Below are 15,449 nucleotides of genomic sequence, written 5' to 3' on the forward strand. Positions count from 1 at the left end.
TGTGGCTTTGAGCTGCCTGCGAGAGTTAGGACTTGGTCATCCTGTTCCCTTGAGAAAACACTTTGGCAGAGAAGTCACCCCGATAATGGATGCTATCTCATTCCTGGACATTTGCCACCTCAAGTCGTAGCTCACCCTTAGTCTTCTTTGATTGACCAGTTCTACAGTTGTTTCAGTGATTTCTGTAAGTATTGCCTGTCTTCAGATTTTAAAAGAAAAAAAAAAGACAAACCTCTTTAGCAAATGCAGACTGGACCCAGCATTTGAATGTTGTATGCCTGTATGATCAATGCCATTCGGATTTATTTACAAATAAATCTTCCTGCGCACTTTTGTCTGACCAAATCATATGGTACAAAAGGTAAAAAGGCTTTGAATTGCTAAGAGTGGTAATTATTGGTGAGGGGAAGCCATATCAGACATGTTTCCAGCTCCCCCACATCCCTGTGATCTTTGCTTTCAATGTCATCGTGATTTAAGTGTTTTGATTTTACTGTGCTTATCTCAGAATTAGGAAATGAAATACATAAACAGCGTTATTTTAAAATAATGTGTTTTTATCTAGTGTAGTACTCTAATTATGCAGAACTATAATTTGAAATATTTCATATCCAGTCTACATTTTCAAAGGTCACTATTATATTTTATATTTTTGCTAGAATCGATTACACTACTATGCTAGTGATCTGCTTCACATATTTAATTAAATGTTTGTTTTTTTAAAAACATATACATGGAGGCATTTTTAACATGAAGCGGGTAATTTTCTAAGTGGAAAAAATACCTATCCTAACACATAAGATGGTGTGCTCTTTGCTACATAGACATTTAAAAAAACAATTTCTGCCTCAAAATATTTCCAAGCTAAGGAAAATTAGATGCTTTTAAAATGCGAGGAATAAATTTAAGCCATGTGTGGTGGCTCCTGCCCGTAAAGGGAGACCATGACAAGCTCAATGCTAGCCTGGACTACTCAGTGAATTCCAGGCCAGCCTGAGATGCAGAGTGAAAGTCTGTCTCAAAAACAAAGACAAACAAAACAACCACACAAGGAGCAAGTTCATAGCCTTATTTTCTTTAGCTTTTGTTTTGCTTGATGTTTCCATCAATCTGATTTTCTTAACAATGGATCTATTTTTGCTGAAGTTACAATATGAAGGTTTATCACATAAACAAATGGAGAAGGGGAGGAGCAGAAGGAGGAAGAGGAGGAACAACATCAACATTGGAGAAACTGCATCTCAAAACAAGGGGGTAGAGAATCTATATCATGTGGCCTATAAAACGTTTATAAAAATTATTTAGTGGTACAGAAAATGTTTGCTACCTTACGTAAAAAATCATATTTGATATTACATTCAAAGAATTATAAGAAAAATTAGAGTCTGAAAATTTATACATGTAAATATGTATGAAGCATACTGAAAGCTATTTATACCACATTAACAGTGGTCCTCTTTACATCAGTTAGATAGGTTTCAAATCACTAATTTTTAGATTTGAAGGACCGTTGAGATCACTTGATTCAGATGCTCATTAATTCACTAGGTAATGCATTCTGTTTATAGACTCGTCCAAATATTTGGGGAGTTCTTTCTTAAATGAAACTTACCTGTCTCTTCTGGTTTTGACTGGTTGCTCCAAGCTTGCCCCTGGGAGACAGGAGTAATCTCTAATTCCTTATACAGCCTGTCCTTCAGGTCTTTGAATTCTAAAGCTACAGAATTCTCAACCAAGCTCAAAGACCAAAATCTTTTTTTAAAAAAAAATTATAGCCATACTGAACATGTACAGACCTTTACCACTATTCCTGAAATACTACAGTACGATGCCATTTGCATTAGCTATGACAATTAATCTAATGATGACAACATACATAGCAGAATGTGTGTGAGTTTCACATAAATACTGTCATGCTGTGTGCGTAATGGATTCAGGCGAACAGACATTGCTTCTGGGACTTAAAGAAAATTCCTAGTTTTTCTTTTTCTTTTTTTCTTTTTTTAAAGATTTATTTGTTTACTTTATGTATTCACCGTTGCGTTCTTCAGACACACCAGAAGAGGGCATCAGATCCTAGATGGTTATGAACCACCATGTGGTTGCTGGGAATTGAACTCAGGACCTCTGCAAGAGCAGTCAGTGCTCTTGACTACAGAGCTATCTCTCCAGCCCATGCCTAGTTTTCCTTAAACCTTCTTTTCCTCACTGTGACTCCTACCTTCTTCTCTCTCTTGACTCCTTCCCTGGTCCCACCACACTTTCTGGAGGTCCCGGAGAAGTCTGTGTCTCTGTAAACGAGCAGTTCTCAGCCTGTGGTTTATGACCCTTTGGGGGTTGCATTTCAGATACCCTGCGTATCAGATGATTCATAACAGTAGCAAAATTACAGCTATGAAGTAGCAACAAAAATAATTTTATGGCTGGGGTCATCACATGAGGGACTGTATTAAAGGGTGGTAGCATTAGGAAGGTTGAGAACCACTGTTGTAAACGGGGTCATGCGGTGCAGATGAAGCTGGCTCAAATCCCAGGCGATCGTTTCCTCCTTCAGTCTTTATACAGTTGGGGGGTGGAGCCTGAAACCAAGTAAAACTCCCCCAGAACCTTTAAACAGGAGCTGCTGCTTAGAGTGGTCTGCCCCCATCTGAGTTTCTTCTATTAATTCTTAGACTGCAGCACAGGGTCTATAACAGTCTGTGATTCTGAATCTGGCCTTTATATTAATTCTTACTAAGCCATATCATACTATTTTACCTTATCTGTAAAGGTAAGTATCAAGCTCTTATACCTGTCTGTATCAAGCTCATTTTGAACCACAACTCTACTCAGCAATACGCCGGTCTTCTGTTTTCTCTTTCTTGCAACAATCATTAAGTCTTCTCTATTGTGTACTTGTCTCAGAAAACCATTTCAAAATCAAGAATTAGAAATCTGTCTTTTCTCCTTGATGTCCCAAACCTGTATTTTTACAGAAGATATCATCATGTGTTTCACTGGATCCCGAAACTCATTCTCAGTTCTGTGAGGTAAGCATCAAGGGAGAGGGGAGGGAAAGACTCAGGTCTCTATGTTTGAATTCCAGCATGTGTCCTAGGCTGAGGGCGAGGGTGGGGGGGGGTGCAAAACAAAAACAGAGGGGACAGAAACAGAGGGGGCAGAAACAGAGGGGACCCTTTGTTTCGAAAAGAAAGGGCACTGAGAAAAGGATAACGCCTCTTGGAATCAGTCAGTGAATCCATGGAACTGAGAAGCTGGACGTCATCGGAGTGGCAAGAAGCTGGGTTTCCGTTTATGGACCCCTGTAAATGTTACCAGTGCATGACGCACTTCCTTGGAATGTGGTTTCCAGAAAAATCCAGGACAAACCTGAGCTCCTGGGGAAACTGGGCGTGCCTGTTATCGTTAGTGTTATATGCAGGCCTCAGGCTCTACACCTACGATCTAAGGGAGTTTAACTAGTGACAGTAGCGTCGTCATCACTTCAGTGGTTTTGACATGATGAGGTGATGCACTGTTTAAGATCGTTTACCACATGTTTTACTTCTCAACCTAAACAATGGCCCAGAGAATGGATCATTCCAGAACATTGGTCTTGCTCAATTACTCTTCCATTTATCACAAAGTGAACCTGCTTTCCCCACATTCCTCAGACATCATTTTATCCATTCCACACACTCTGAGCTTCTACATGTGCCCCATGCTATTCAGGGAACATCACCGCAGTCTAACATAGTTGCACAGTTCCTATAGATTTCTATTCTGGAAAGGAGTCCTGTGCTAGTCATTTAAAATGCAGCGGGAAACATGCTTCCTGAAGACACTCAGCTTACAGAACTGGGCTTCAAAGTAAGGACAGGCGTTACCACAGATGGCTCTGAATGTTAGCGCATCCCCACCACCTCCGCTCCCCCTGAGCCTTTGGCCTCATCTCGTCCTGTGGCTCTTACTCTATCCACTTACTCTTTTTCCTGAATTTGCAATAGTTCCCCTTCAGGTTTCTTGCTTGTGCTTGCTTTTCTCCATCGAAATTTAAAATAATAAAAATAAAACACAATGAATTAAGTTACAATTTTAAAAAAAATCAATCTCTCCCCAAACTCATTACTTTTTCAAGTTAGCTGGACCTTCCTAGTGATGGCCTTGTCCAGTGGAGTCTGCCCATTACCTTTACCTCTGTTGCACTTCTGTGCATTCTCTGTGAATGAAGTTAAGTGTCATTTGCGTGTTTTGGCTTCTCCAATCATTGCATCCTTCTATTTAGAGGTCTATTCTTTTTATCTGTCATTTGGTTAGTGTGTGTGTATTGACCATGTGCCTACCACACACTTGGATAGATGTTGAGACCACAAACATTGAAAGCTTTCAGACCATGCCTTCATGGATGGTACAAAGATCAGCAAGGAAACAAAAAGAAATGTTTTTAACAGGAATTTGCCCATAGGATTGTATCAAAACCACACAGTATGACCAGGGAAGCACACACGGGCTGGTTTGATTAGGAGGAAGTCGATTGGAAGCATGGGAGTCTGAAGATGGGGTGCTTAGGAGGCAGGGGGTTGTCAGTTCAAGTTTTGGACTGTGTGAGGTGGGAAATGGGAAGCCACTGGAAAATTCTGAGCAATTTAGATCGAATTTCCATTTTAAGAGGAACATTCTGGTGTGATAGTGAGGAAGGGGGTAGGTAAGTAGGTGCCCAGAAGGTAGATGACCAGAAGGAAGCAACTAAATAATCCAAATAAAGGTAAAGATGATGATGTGCCTGAGTTATATAGGTGGTGAAGGTACAAAGAAGGCCCAACAAATTTAAGTAATGTTTAGGAAATAAAAATATATTTAAAATAGACCAGGTTTTTTTAAAAAAAATAGGACTAAGGGGAAGAGAAACCCAGTCATGAAAATATACCAGAAAGGCTGATCACAGAAAAGACACAGAATACCCTGCTTTTCTCCTTCCTGTGTGACTGGTTCTCATTCTTGGGCCCCCAGAGATGAAGCTGAGAGGACTTCTCTGTGCTGTCCCTGCATGATGTCCAGCATTCAGTAGTCACAGAAAGGTCACAAGCTCAAGATTTACATAAATCACCTGGACTTTGTCTCAAATCTGAGCACCAATTTTCAGCAAGTGCCCCAGTATCTCTTCTTGAAGGTCATCTGTACATCTCTAAGTAGGAACCAGGGTCCTCGCTGTTTATTTGTTTCTTATTCTTTGTTTCTTAATCTGTTGGGGAAGAACATTGATATTCCAGGTATACAGCCTGCATGCTTGCCGTCCCAGGTATACGGCCTGCATGCTTGCTGTCCCAGGTATACAGCCTGCATGCTTGCTGTCCCAGGTATCATCAGCAGTTAGCTATTCACCAAATTATTGAGCAACTAAAACCTGTCCTAAACTATATTCTAGGGTTAGGATAGTGACTTAAACAAAGTTATTTTTCATAGACGACTTCATTCCAATGAGAAACTACTAGACAGGTTATATGAGATAAGCATAACAATGTAAAATAAACAGGTTAAAGACCATACCTATTTCAGAGAGCTTGCTTCTTACTCAGTTGAATACTAAGTCAGTCAGTCTCTGTATCTCTGTGTCTCTGTCTGTGTCTGTGTCTCTGTCTGTGTGTCTCTGTCTCTGTCTGTCTCTGTCTCTGTCTCTGTCTCTGTCTCTCTCTCTCTCTCTCTCTCTCTCTCTCTCTCGGACAGGGTCTTACTGTATAACCCAGGCAGACCTCAAATTCACTATCATCCTACCATAACCTCTTAATTGATAGGATTCATATGCACACCAATACTCCAAGCTTCTTTCACTTTGATTTTTTTTTTCATTTATGTTTGTGTGTGTGTGTGTGTGTGTGTGTGTGTGTGTGTGTGTGTATGTGTGGTGTATGAGTGTTCTCCTGTGTGTGGGTGCACAGCTGAGCTTATACATATGGATCCTCATGTGTGGGGCCCAACGTTGATATTGGGAATCTTTCTTCAGTACTCTTCAGAGCTCTTAGATGTGGCTAGTCCTACTAGCAAGGACCCTGCAACGGCAGGGATGCCTGGAGTTTTCATGGGTTCTGAAGATTCAAATTCTACTCCTCTAGCTTGCCTGGGAAGCACTTAGCTGCTGAGCAATCTCCCCATTAATCATTTCTACGTGTTGGGGGATTCTTGTTCTTCTAGGCACTTCACAGGTTGTTTTAATCTGTGCTTATCCCATTGTGCTAAGGACAAGTCAGAAGTAATCCTCCACTCTGAGTTCGGTACACTTAATTAAACTTATTTCTGTCTCCTTTACCCATCTGCTCCACCCTCTAGTGGAATTCATTCCATTCTTCTATAAAATTGTCATATTACACTTTACTAGTGATTAAGAGCATGTGGTATCTGTCATTCCGAGTCTGGCTTACTTCACTTAACATAATGACATCCAGTTCTATCCATGTCTGTGTGTGTGACAGCACTTTGTTAATTTTTATGGCTGAAAAAAAAAATAGCCATGTTTTCTTTGTATTTTCTTCTTCTGAAGGACTTCTGCAGTGAGCACTGGAATGCATGAACCTTTTTGGTAAAATTATCTCATCTCCTTTGGATCTAAAGGAATGTTAGCTTACACAGCAGCTCTACCTTCCGTTTGGGAGTGGGGGACACCTCTATACTGATCTCCATAATGATCGTACTAATTTATTTTCCCACCAGCAGTTGAATAAGGGTCCCAGTTTCTCTGCATCTTCACTGGTTGTTGTTATTTTTGTCCTTGAGAGGATAGTCATTCTAGTAGAAATAGGGTGACATCTCATTACGGTCTGATTTACATCCCACTGATGATTAGCCAACTGAGTATGACATGAAACTGAGCACCATTTATTAAAGATACTGGCTTTCCATACTGCCTCAGCCTCCCAAGCCTGCCCATGTTTATATTACAGTCATAAATCACCAAAGAACAAGAAGAAGAGGAGGGAAGGAGGAAGGGGAGGGGAGGAAAGGAGAAAATGGGAAAGAAAAGGAGGAAGAGGAGGAAAAGGAGGAGAAGCAGCTGCAGCAGTCTTTATATAAGTTGTGTTTCCATTATATGGCTTCGGTGTCTGGCATTAATTAGCTAATTACTCAACAAACATCTACTGAGTGCCAGACTTATTCTGAATGTTGGTAATTCCAAGAGTAACGAAGTAGTCAATGAGGAGAAAGAAAAAACCAAGATACTGGCTTATCCTCACTGTGTGTTCTTTGCGTCTTTGGAGAAAAGTGGCTAGAACTTCTAGGTAAGATGGCAGATAATGAATGGCTGGCTGCCTCTGTGTGAGCCAGTCAAACAGGAGATAATTACAAGTAGAGTTTGTCTCAAAGAAAGAACTAGAGGAAGGTTGTTAGAAATCCATGCAAGAAACAGCAAAGGGGGCAAAAGAACTCTGAGACAAAGCAAAGAAAGCAACCTCAGCTGTAAGCGCTCTGCTGCCCAAGGAAAACTACTTCTAAATGGTAAGCTGCTACCAACATCCTGGTTAGCACTGAGCCCTCAAAGGCCACCTACAGAGGACCCTGGTTAAATTCAGAGGAGCTTAAAACAAAACAAAACTGTCATAAATAGGGGAAAGGAACTTGTCTTGAGAGGTGCGGGAAGAAATGAGAGTAGGTGGAGGTTACGGTAATCAAAATGGATGTGAAACTGTCAAAAAATAACTCAATATAAAGAGATATATCCATCCTCTGGTTATATTGCCCTGGGAGCTATCCTTGCTTTCGACTTCCCACCTTACTGGGGAGATAGCCCTTTGTCCCAGCTAAAAAGTTAGCTGGCTCAGGGATATGATCTGGGAAGTCTCTGAAGTTGACAGTCTGTAGAAGCAGAGTATGTCCAAAAGAGGCTCCTGATGCAGAGAGTTCTGGTGGACATCAGATTCTTGCCCCACATAGGCTCAGACACAGTAAAACCATATGATAACTCATCTGACCCCTCCACCCATTCAATTAACTAGCAGTAGTTCCACCCCTATTCATGTAACTAGAAGTCTCCAATTCTTGAAGATCCAGGAGGGACTGCTCCTACACTCAGCCTTTCCTTTTCTTTTTCTTCCCATATGCTGCTTACTTTTGCCTATATATTTAGCATGTTTTTAATGTCACGCTATTAAAATTTTTGTGTATTCATTTGTTACTATCCTTTCTATATTTAGCCATTTCTGTTTATATATTTTCTTTTCATTTGAGGGTGATATTTTTCTTCACTTTCTTTTTTTAAGATTTATTTGTTTATTATTATATTTAAGTACATCGTAGCTGTCTTCAGACACCCCAGAAGAGGGTATCAGATCCCATTACAGATGGTTGTGAGCCACCATGTGGTTGATGGGATTTGAACTCAGGACCTCTGGAAGAGCAGTCAGTGCTCTTAACCACTGAGCCATCTCTCCAGTCCCTTTTCTTCACTTTCTTTTTCTTTCTCCCCCTTCTTCCTCTCTCTACAGTTAGCAGCATTTTGACTTCACCTAGATTTTAAAAAGTCTTGTTTTAATACTAAAACTATCCCTTCTTGCATTTATCTATTTTTACTTTTTAATTTTCTCATTATTGGAAAGTAATTTTGCTTTTTTTCTTTGCATTCCTTTTTTCTTCCTATTCTCTTGCTTTCGCCTCCATAACGTTCTTTTCCACTTTCCTTCTTTCTCCATTTACTTAATCTTTCGTCCGCTTCTCCTCTCCCCTTGTCTCTTTCCTCTAACTCACTCATTTACTCCTTTCACACTTGCCTGAAGCAAATTTTAACCTTAGAGAATATTCGCCAGTAGTTTTGCCGTTTCCATTTTACGGTTATTGACAATGTATCAGTGGCCGTAATCGATCCTGTGGACTTCTGCACCTTCTGTGTTTTAATGTTGTTATTCTTCAAGTTTGTTTCTTCTTTGCTTTTGGGATCTGTAGATTGAACTTTCAAGAGGAGATTGCTCAATAAGAACATCCCCCCCCAAAAAAAAAAAAAAAAAAAACCTTGAGACTCTCTTAGTTAGGGTTACTATTGCTGTGATAAAACACCATAACCCGAAGCATACTGAGGAGAAAAGGGTTTATTTAGCTTCTAAATCACTATTGACCATCGAAGGAATTTGGAACAGGAACTCAAGCAGGGCAGAAAGCTGGAAGCAGGAGTTGATACAGAGGTCATGGGGGGAGTGCTGCATATTGGCTTGCACCTACAGCTTCCTCAGTCTGCTTTCTTATGGAACTTAGGAACATCAACCCTGGGTAGCCCCCACCCCCACACTGGGCTGGGCCCTCTAACAACAATTAAGAAATGCCCTAGAGTCTTGCCTACAGCCTGATCTTATGGAGGCATTTTCTCAATTGAGGCTCCCTCCTCTTCAGTGACTGTATCTTGTGGATGGCAAGTTGATATAAAACTAGCCATCACAGAGACACTGGAATGTACATGTGAAAATCACAACACAGAAATGTAAACAAGATGAAAACACAAGGTAACAATTTTTCTAAAATCCTAGCTTTTAAACTACTGGACTCAAAAGATAAGATGTGAGATGAGTATTCAAAGTTTTTCTGATTTAAAAAAAAAAAATCAATTATTTAAAGGAAGATACAAAGAAATAGATGGATCCAATTCAGAATCCAGCAGGGAAAATAAGCAACACAGAGAACAAAATCATTAAAAATGGATGATAATATTAGCAATATAAATAAAATATTCACCAAGGAAATTGAGATTTTTTTTGAGAAAAAAATCATACTCAATAAATAGAAATATTAGAAATTGTGATGGTGGAAAAAAATGGCCCCCATAGACCCACAGGGAATGTCACTATTAGGAGGTGTGGCTTTGTTGGAGAAGGTGTGTGACTAGGAATCTTTGAAGTATCAGAAGCTAAGCCCTCTCAGGTCCTCCTGCTCCCTCTGGATTGAGATCTCGAACTCTCAGCCCCTTCTCCAGCACCATGTCTAACTGCACACCACTATGTTTTTCACCATGACAAAAATGGACTAAACCTCTGAACTGTAAGCCAGCCCCAATTAAATGTTCTCATTTATAACTGCTGCAGTGGTCATGGTGCAATTAAACCCTAACTAAGACCGAAATTAATCAATCTTAACTATTCAATGAATCAAACAACAAAATCCAGTGAAGAGCATTAAAATCAACCAAATGACCAAGTGGATGAAATATGACAACAGTAGCCCAAAAACTCTGGTAAATAATCAAGAGACCAAACCTAATGAATCCACAGGACTGGAAGAGGAGGTGAGATTAGACACATAAGGAATTTATTTAATAAAATTATAAACGTTATCCAACCTAAAGAAAGAAATAGATGTATAAATACGAATCATTTAGAGCTCCAGAGTGCACATGACCAGATAAGTTATACATAGATTTCAAGAAGCATAAAGCAAAGTAACAATATTAAAGACTGAAAGAAAAATGCCAACATGTCTACAAAGAGAGAAATATCAAGAAAACATCAGATCCCTTATCAGTAAATAATGAAGGAAACAAGGAATTTCAAGTTCTGAAACCAAGTAACTGCCACCCAAGAGTGCTATAACCAACAAAATCATCTAAGAGTGCTGACGAAATGAGAAAAAAAACAAGACAAGTGCAGACTAAGATAGTTCATGACTGCCAAGCTAGCATGGCATTTAGAGAAATGATGTACACTAAGTAAGAGTTTCAATTGTGAAATCATAGGAAAGTAAAATTGTACAGCAAAAGTTAAATGAAGAAAGCAAACAAGAAAATTCTCTGTGTCCAATGCAATAAGTCATCAAACACCTGATACATGTTGATATTAATGAGGAAGAAAGTAAAGAATACGCTTAAATCCAATAAGAAAAAAAAATGACAAAGTTAAAGGAATAAGTAAATATCTCTCAGTAATAGCATCAAATGTAAATGGCCTCAACTTACCAATAAAAAGGCACAGACTGACTGACTGGATTTAAAAACTATATCTCATTGACTGTTATTTCTAAGAAGCATAGTTCACTGGTAAAGAATCAATTGGAAAAATTGGAAATGAAAACAATAATGTTACTATAGAGTCCAGTGAAATTTAGAGAACCGTTAGGAGTTATTTTTAAAAAACTGTATTCCACACAACTAGAAAATTTATAAGAAATGGATAACATGCTGTATTCTGGGCAGTTTTATGTCAACTTCGATACATCGGATTTATCTAAGAAGAAGAACATCAACTGAGAAAATGTCTCCACAGGCAGGTTGTCGTGCCTTTTCTTGATTAGTGATTGGTATGGGAGGGCCCATCCCACTGGGGGTGGTACTATTCCTGGGCAGGTAGTACTGAGTTGTATAAGACAAAGTCACAAGGATCAAGCCAGGCGGCAGCATCCCTCCCTCCATAGCTTCTGCTTCAGTTCCTGCCTTCTGCTTCCTACTTTAAGTTCCTGCCATGACATCATGCCATCACATGATGAACTGTGATTTGGAAGTGTAAGTCAAATAAGCTCCTTCCTCTCCAAGCTGCTTTCTGACCATGGCCTTTAGTACAGCGATAGAAAAGTAACACGTCGTGGAAACACAAGATCTATCCAAATTAAATCAGGGAGATAGATAAACAACCTCAAAAATCCATATCAATAAAATTGAAGCACTAATAAAAGTGTGCCGAAGGAGAAAACTCAGGACCTAGAAAACTATCAAACATTTAGAGAATAACTAATATCAGTGCTCCTAAGGGAAGGCTCATTACTAACCTTGCTTATGAAGTCAGCATTATCCTGATTTCAAACCAGGAAAAGGACACAAGGAAAACAAATAAATTAAAAGGAGAGACCAAGTTCTCTTGGTTCCCCTATGAACACATATACAAGAATTGTTTACAAAATTCTTACAAACCAAATCTAGGAACACATTAGGAATATCATATACCATAACCAAGTTTATTTCTGTCCAGTGATGCAAAATTGGCTCAATATGTACAAATCAATCCGTGTAATTCAGCACGTAAGTAGACATATGTCCAGGAATCACAAGCATCTCATTCGATGTAGAAAAGACCCTTGGAAGAGTATAATATCTTTTCATAATAAAAGCCCTGAAGGAGTCTGGAAGAGAAGAAACATATATCAATGTAGTGATGTCCTTATATGACAAACCTACAGCCAACATTATACCAGTGGGGGAAAGAAGAATTTAGAAGATTATTTAGAATTGTTGCACTTATATTCATGGTGCGTAGGGCTGTTAGTTTTCTCTTTTTAATGTAGTTTCATCTGGTTTGGGCATTAGAGTACAGAGGGCTTCTTATAATGAGTTTGAAAGATTTCCATTTTAATTTGTTCAGTAATACAAAAATAACTGGAACTAATTTTTATTAAAACATTTTATAAAATTCATCAGTAAAGCCATCAGATCCAGAACTTCCATAGGACAAAATTATTGCTTCAAGTTTATTACTCAGCATCAGTTTGTTTAGATTTAATTTCTTTACTTATTTTCTATTAGGTTATATGATTCCAGAAAATAATCCACTCCTAAGACAGATTTTTAATGAAATGAGCATTCATGAACCTTTAAGATTTTGTATTTCTATTTCTGTATTATAAGCTACAATGTGTCATTTCCAATCTTTTATTTATTTGGGTATTTTTTTCTTCTCAGTCTAGCTAAAAGTTTGTTAGTTTTGTGTGTCTGTGTCTCTATGTGTGTGTGTGTTGTGTTGTGTTGTGTTTCTTTGAAAGTGCACTTGTACTCTTTTTTACATCATTCTTTCATATTGTTTTCCTTCTAGCATTAATTCTAGTTATTTATACTCTGATTTTTATTACTTTTTCTTCTAGGTTGTGTTTAGTTGATTCTTGCTTTTTAAATATTTTTGGAAGTATGTAGATTGCTTATTTGAGATCTATTTTTATGTATATATCTATTGATATAAATTTCCTTGATAGTACTGCCTTTTCTGTACTCCACACTTTTTTTGTGTGTGGTATGTACCCATTCATTTCTAGACATATTTTCTTTTACATTTTTAATGAGCCTGGTCATTTGGTAGCCTGACATTCAATTTCCATATATTTTGTGCTTTTCTTTCATTTTCTTTTTATTTGTAGTTTTATTAAGTTGTAGTCTGATAAAGTATGTTATATATATTTCAGTCCTTTAAAATGCATCGAGACTTGGTTAATGACCTAAGATATAATCTTTCCTAAAGCATGTTCTTTTCCCTGAAGAAATTAGTGTCTAGTAATTAACTGATGTCTGTTAGTTCCATTTGTAGTATAGTATGGTATGGTTAGTTAACAAATGTCTACTAATTCCATTTGTAGTACAGTATGATTTAGTTCAGATGGTTGGTCCATTAAGGAAAGTTGGGTTCTTTATTCTCCCACTGTTATTGTATTAGACATAGAGTTGGCTGTAACTATGTGATGGTCCCATGTTGAAGATGCACATATTTACAACTATTACACCTTTTGCTAATTTATTTTTATCAATATATAATGACTTCTGTCTTTCAATAGTTTTGATTTAAGGTCTGTTTTAAATTTTTATTTTCATGATATACTTTTTGTAACTTTTCACATATGATTCAGATGTACTTTACCAGTGAGATGTGTTTCTTGTTTGCATCAAATAGTTGGGTCTTGTGTTTTGTTTTGGTGTGTGTGTGTGTGTGTGTGTGTGTGTGTGTGTGTGTGTGTGTATAGTCTATGTCTTTTGTTTGGTACATTTAATCCATAATTTACATTCAATATTATTGTTGGTAAACACAGCTTCCTCCTTTCTTTAGGTTGATTGTATTCTGCTTGTTTTGTTTATTTTTTTTTTCATTTCACTTCTCTTACTATTTCTATGACTTAGTGGTTTTCTGTTGTGCTAAGGTTTGACACTCTCTTTTGTATATCTTTTTTTCTACTGAGTTTTGTGTGATTAATATTCTATGATAAGTTATCCTTTCATTTCTAATGTAAGACTGTTAAAATACTATTTATAAAATTATATTATTATTTATATATATGATGTATATATGATATGTATATGGGGACATGTGTGTGTGTTCAGAGGACAACTTTCAGATTTTGGTTTTCTCCCTCTACTGTATGCTCCTTGAATGAAACTCATGTCACCAGGTTTGCACAGCATTTCAATATGTCGATGGCAATCAGTTTCCTCAGTTTATTTTTATCTGAGAAAGATCATTTCACTTTCAATTTTTAAGAATAATTTTGCTGTGAATAATATGTTTTTCTTTAACCTACAGAGTGACACTTGTGTGTTAGGGTACACATACATAGAAGACAAAGTGTGTGTCAGATCTCTTGAAGATGAAATTACAAGCATTTGAGGGATACCCAACTTGTTACATGGTGCAGAAATCTAAGTTATGTCCATCATGATGTATGTAGAAAGTACCCTTAAGGAATGAGGAATCTTGTCAGCCCCTATACATACTTGTTTGTTTGTTTATTGGTTTGTGTGGCTTTTGTTGTTTTTGCTTTTGTCTTTGCTTCTGCATCAAGATCTGCTGTATGCCTAATAAGCTTTCTCTTGTAACTTCTCTTGAAACTCCCTGGTTTTAGGGGCTTCTGCTTAAACTTTTGACATTTTAATTATAATATGACTTGTTGAAGGATTATTTGGGTCTAATTGGAGGCTTTTGAGATGCTTTAATTCACCTCCCCATGTCTCTGAAGATTTCAACAGTCAGATTGTTATTACTTATGATGAATTTTCATAGTATAAACAATTGTCTGCTAAATTATATTTTAAAGTTTTTATAAAATTTATTCTTGTTTCTGATAAAATTTTATTTTTATTTTTCCTTGACATTTTTGCCTTACTGAATCTATTCAACTACTTGTATTTCTTCAAGAAGAAAAATATAACAGAAAACTTCCATAAGAACTAAGGTTCATAAATTCTTCTTGTTTTTCTTGTTTTAATAGAAGTTTTCTATTATATTTTTCATTTTAAGGGTTTTATTATTATTTTATTAATTCATGGGTATTTGTGTTTTGCATCTGTGCACTGTGTGCATGCAGTGCCTAAGGAGACCAGAAGAGGGCATAAGATTCTCCTGGAACTGGAGTTATAAATAGTATGAGACACCACATGGATGCTGGAAATTGAAATTGGACTTTCTTGAAGTATGGCTAAACAATAAAACATCTCTCCAGCTCCCTATTATGTTTTTATTTCATTGATTGAAGTATTTTAGTTCTATGACATCACTTTCTTTCTTTCTTTCTTTCTTTCTTTCTTTCTTTCTTTCCGTCTTCCTTCCTTCCTTTTTTCTTTTTTCTTTCTTTCTTTCTTTCTTTCTTTCTTTCTTTCTTTCTTTGTGATTTCTCTTTGGTGAATTTTTCCATTATTTTCATATTCTTTTGTTATTTTTCTACATCCTCTTGTGTCTCACTTCATTTCCTTTCAGCCACTGTTTTAAAATTATTGTTTTCAGGCATTTTATAGGCTACCTTCAATTTCCTATTTTTGAAGC

The sequence above is a fragment of the Mus pahari genome, chromosome 10 (assembly GCF_900095145.1).
Source record: "Mus pahari chromosome 10, PAHARI_EIJ_v1.1, whole genome shotgun sequence".
Lineage (NCBI taxonomy): Eukaryota > Metazoa > Chordata > Mammalia > Rodentia > Muridae > Mus > Mus pahari.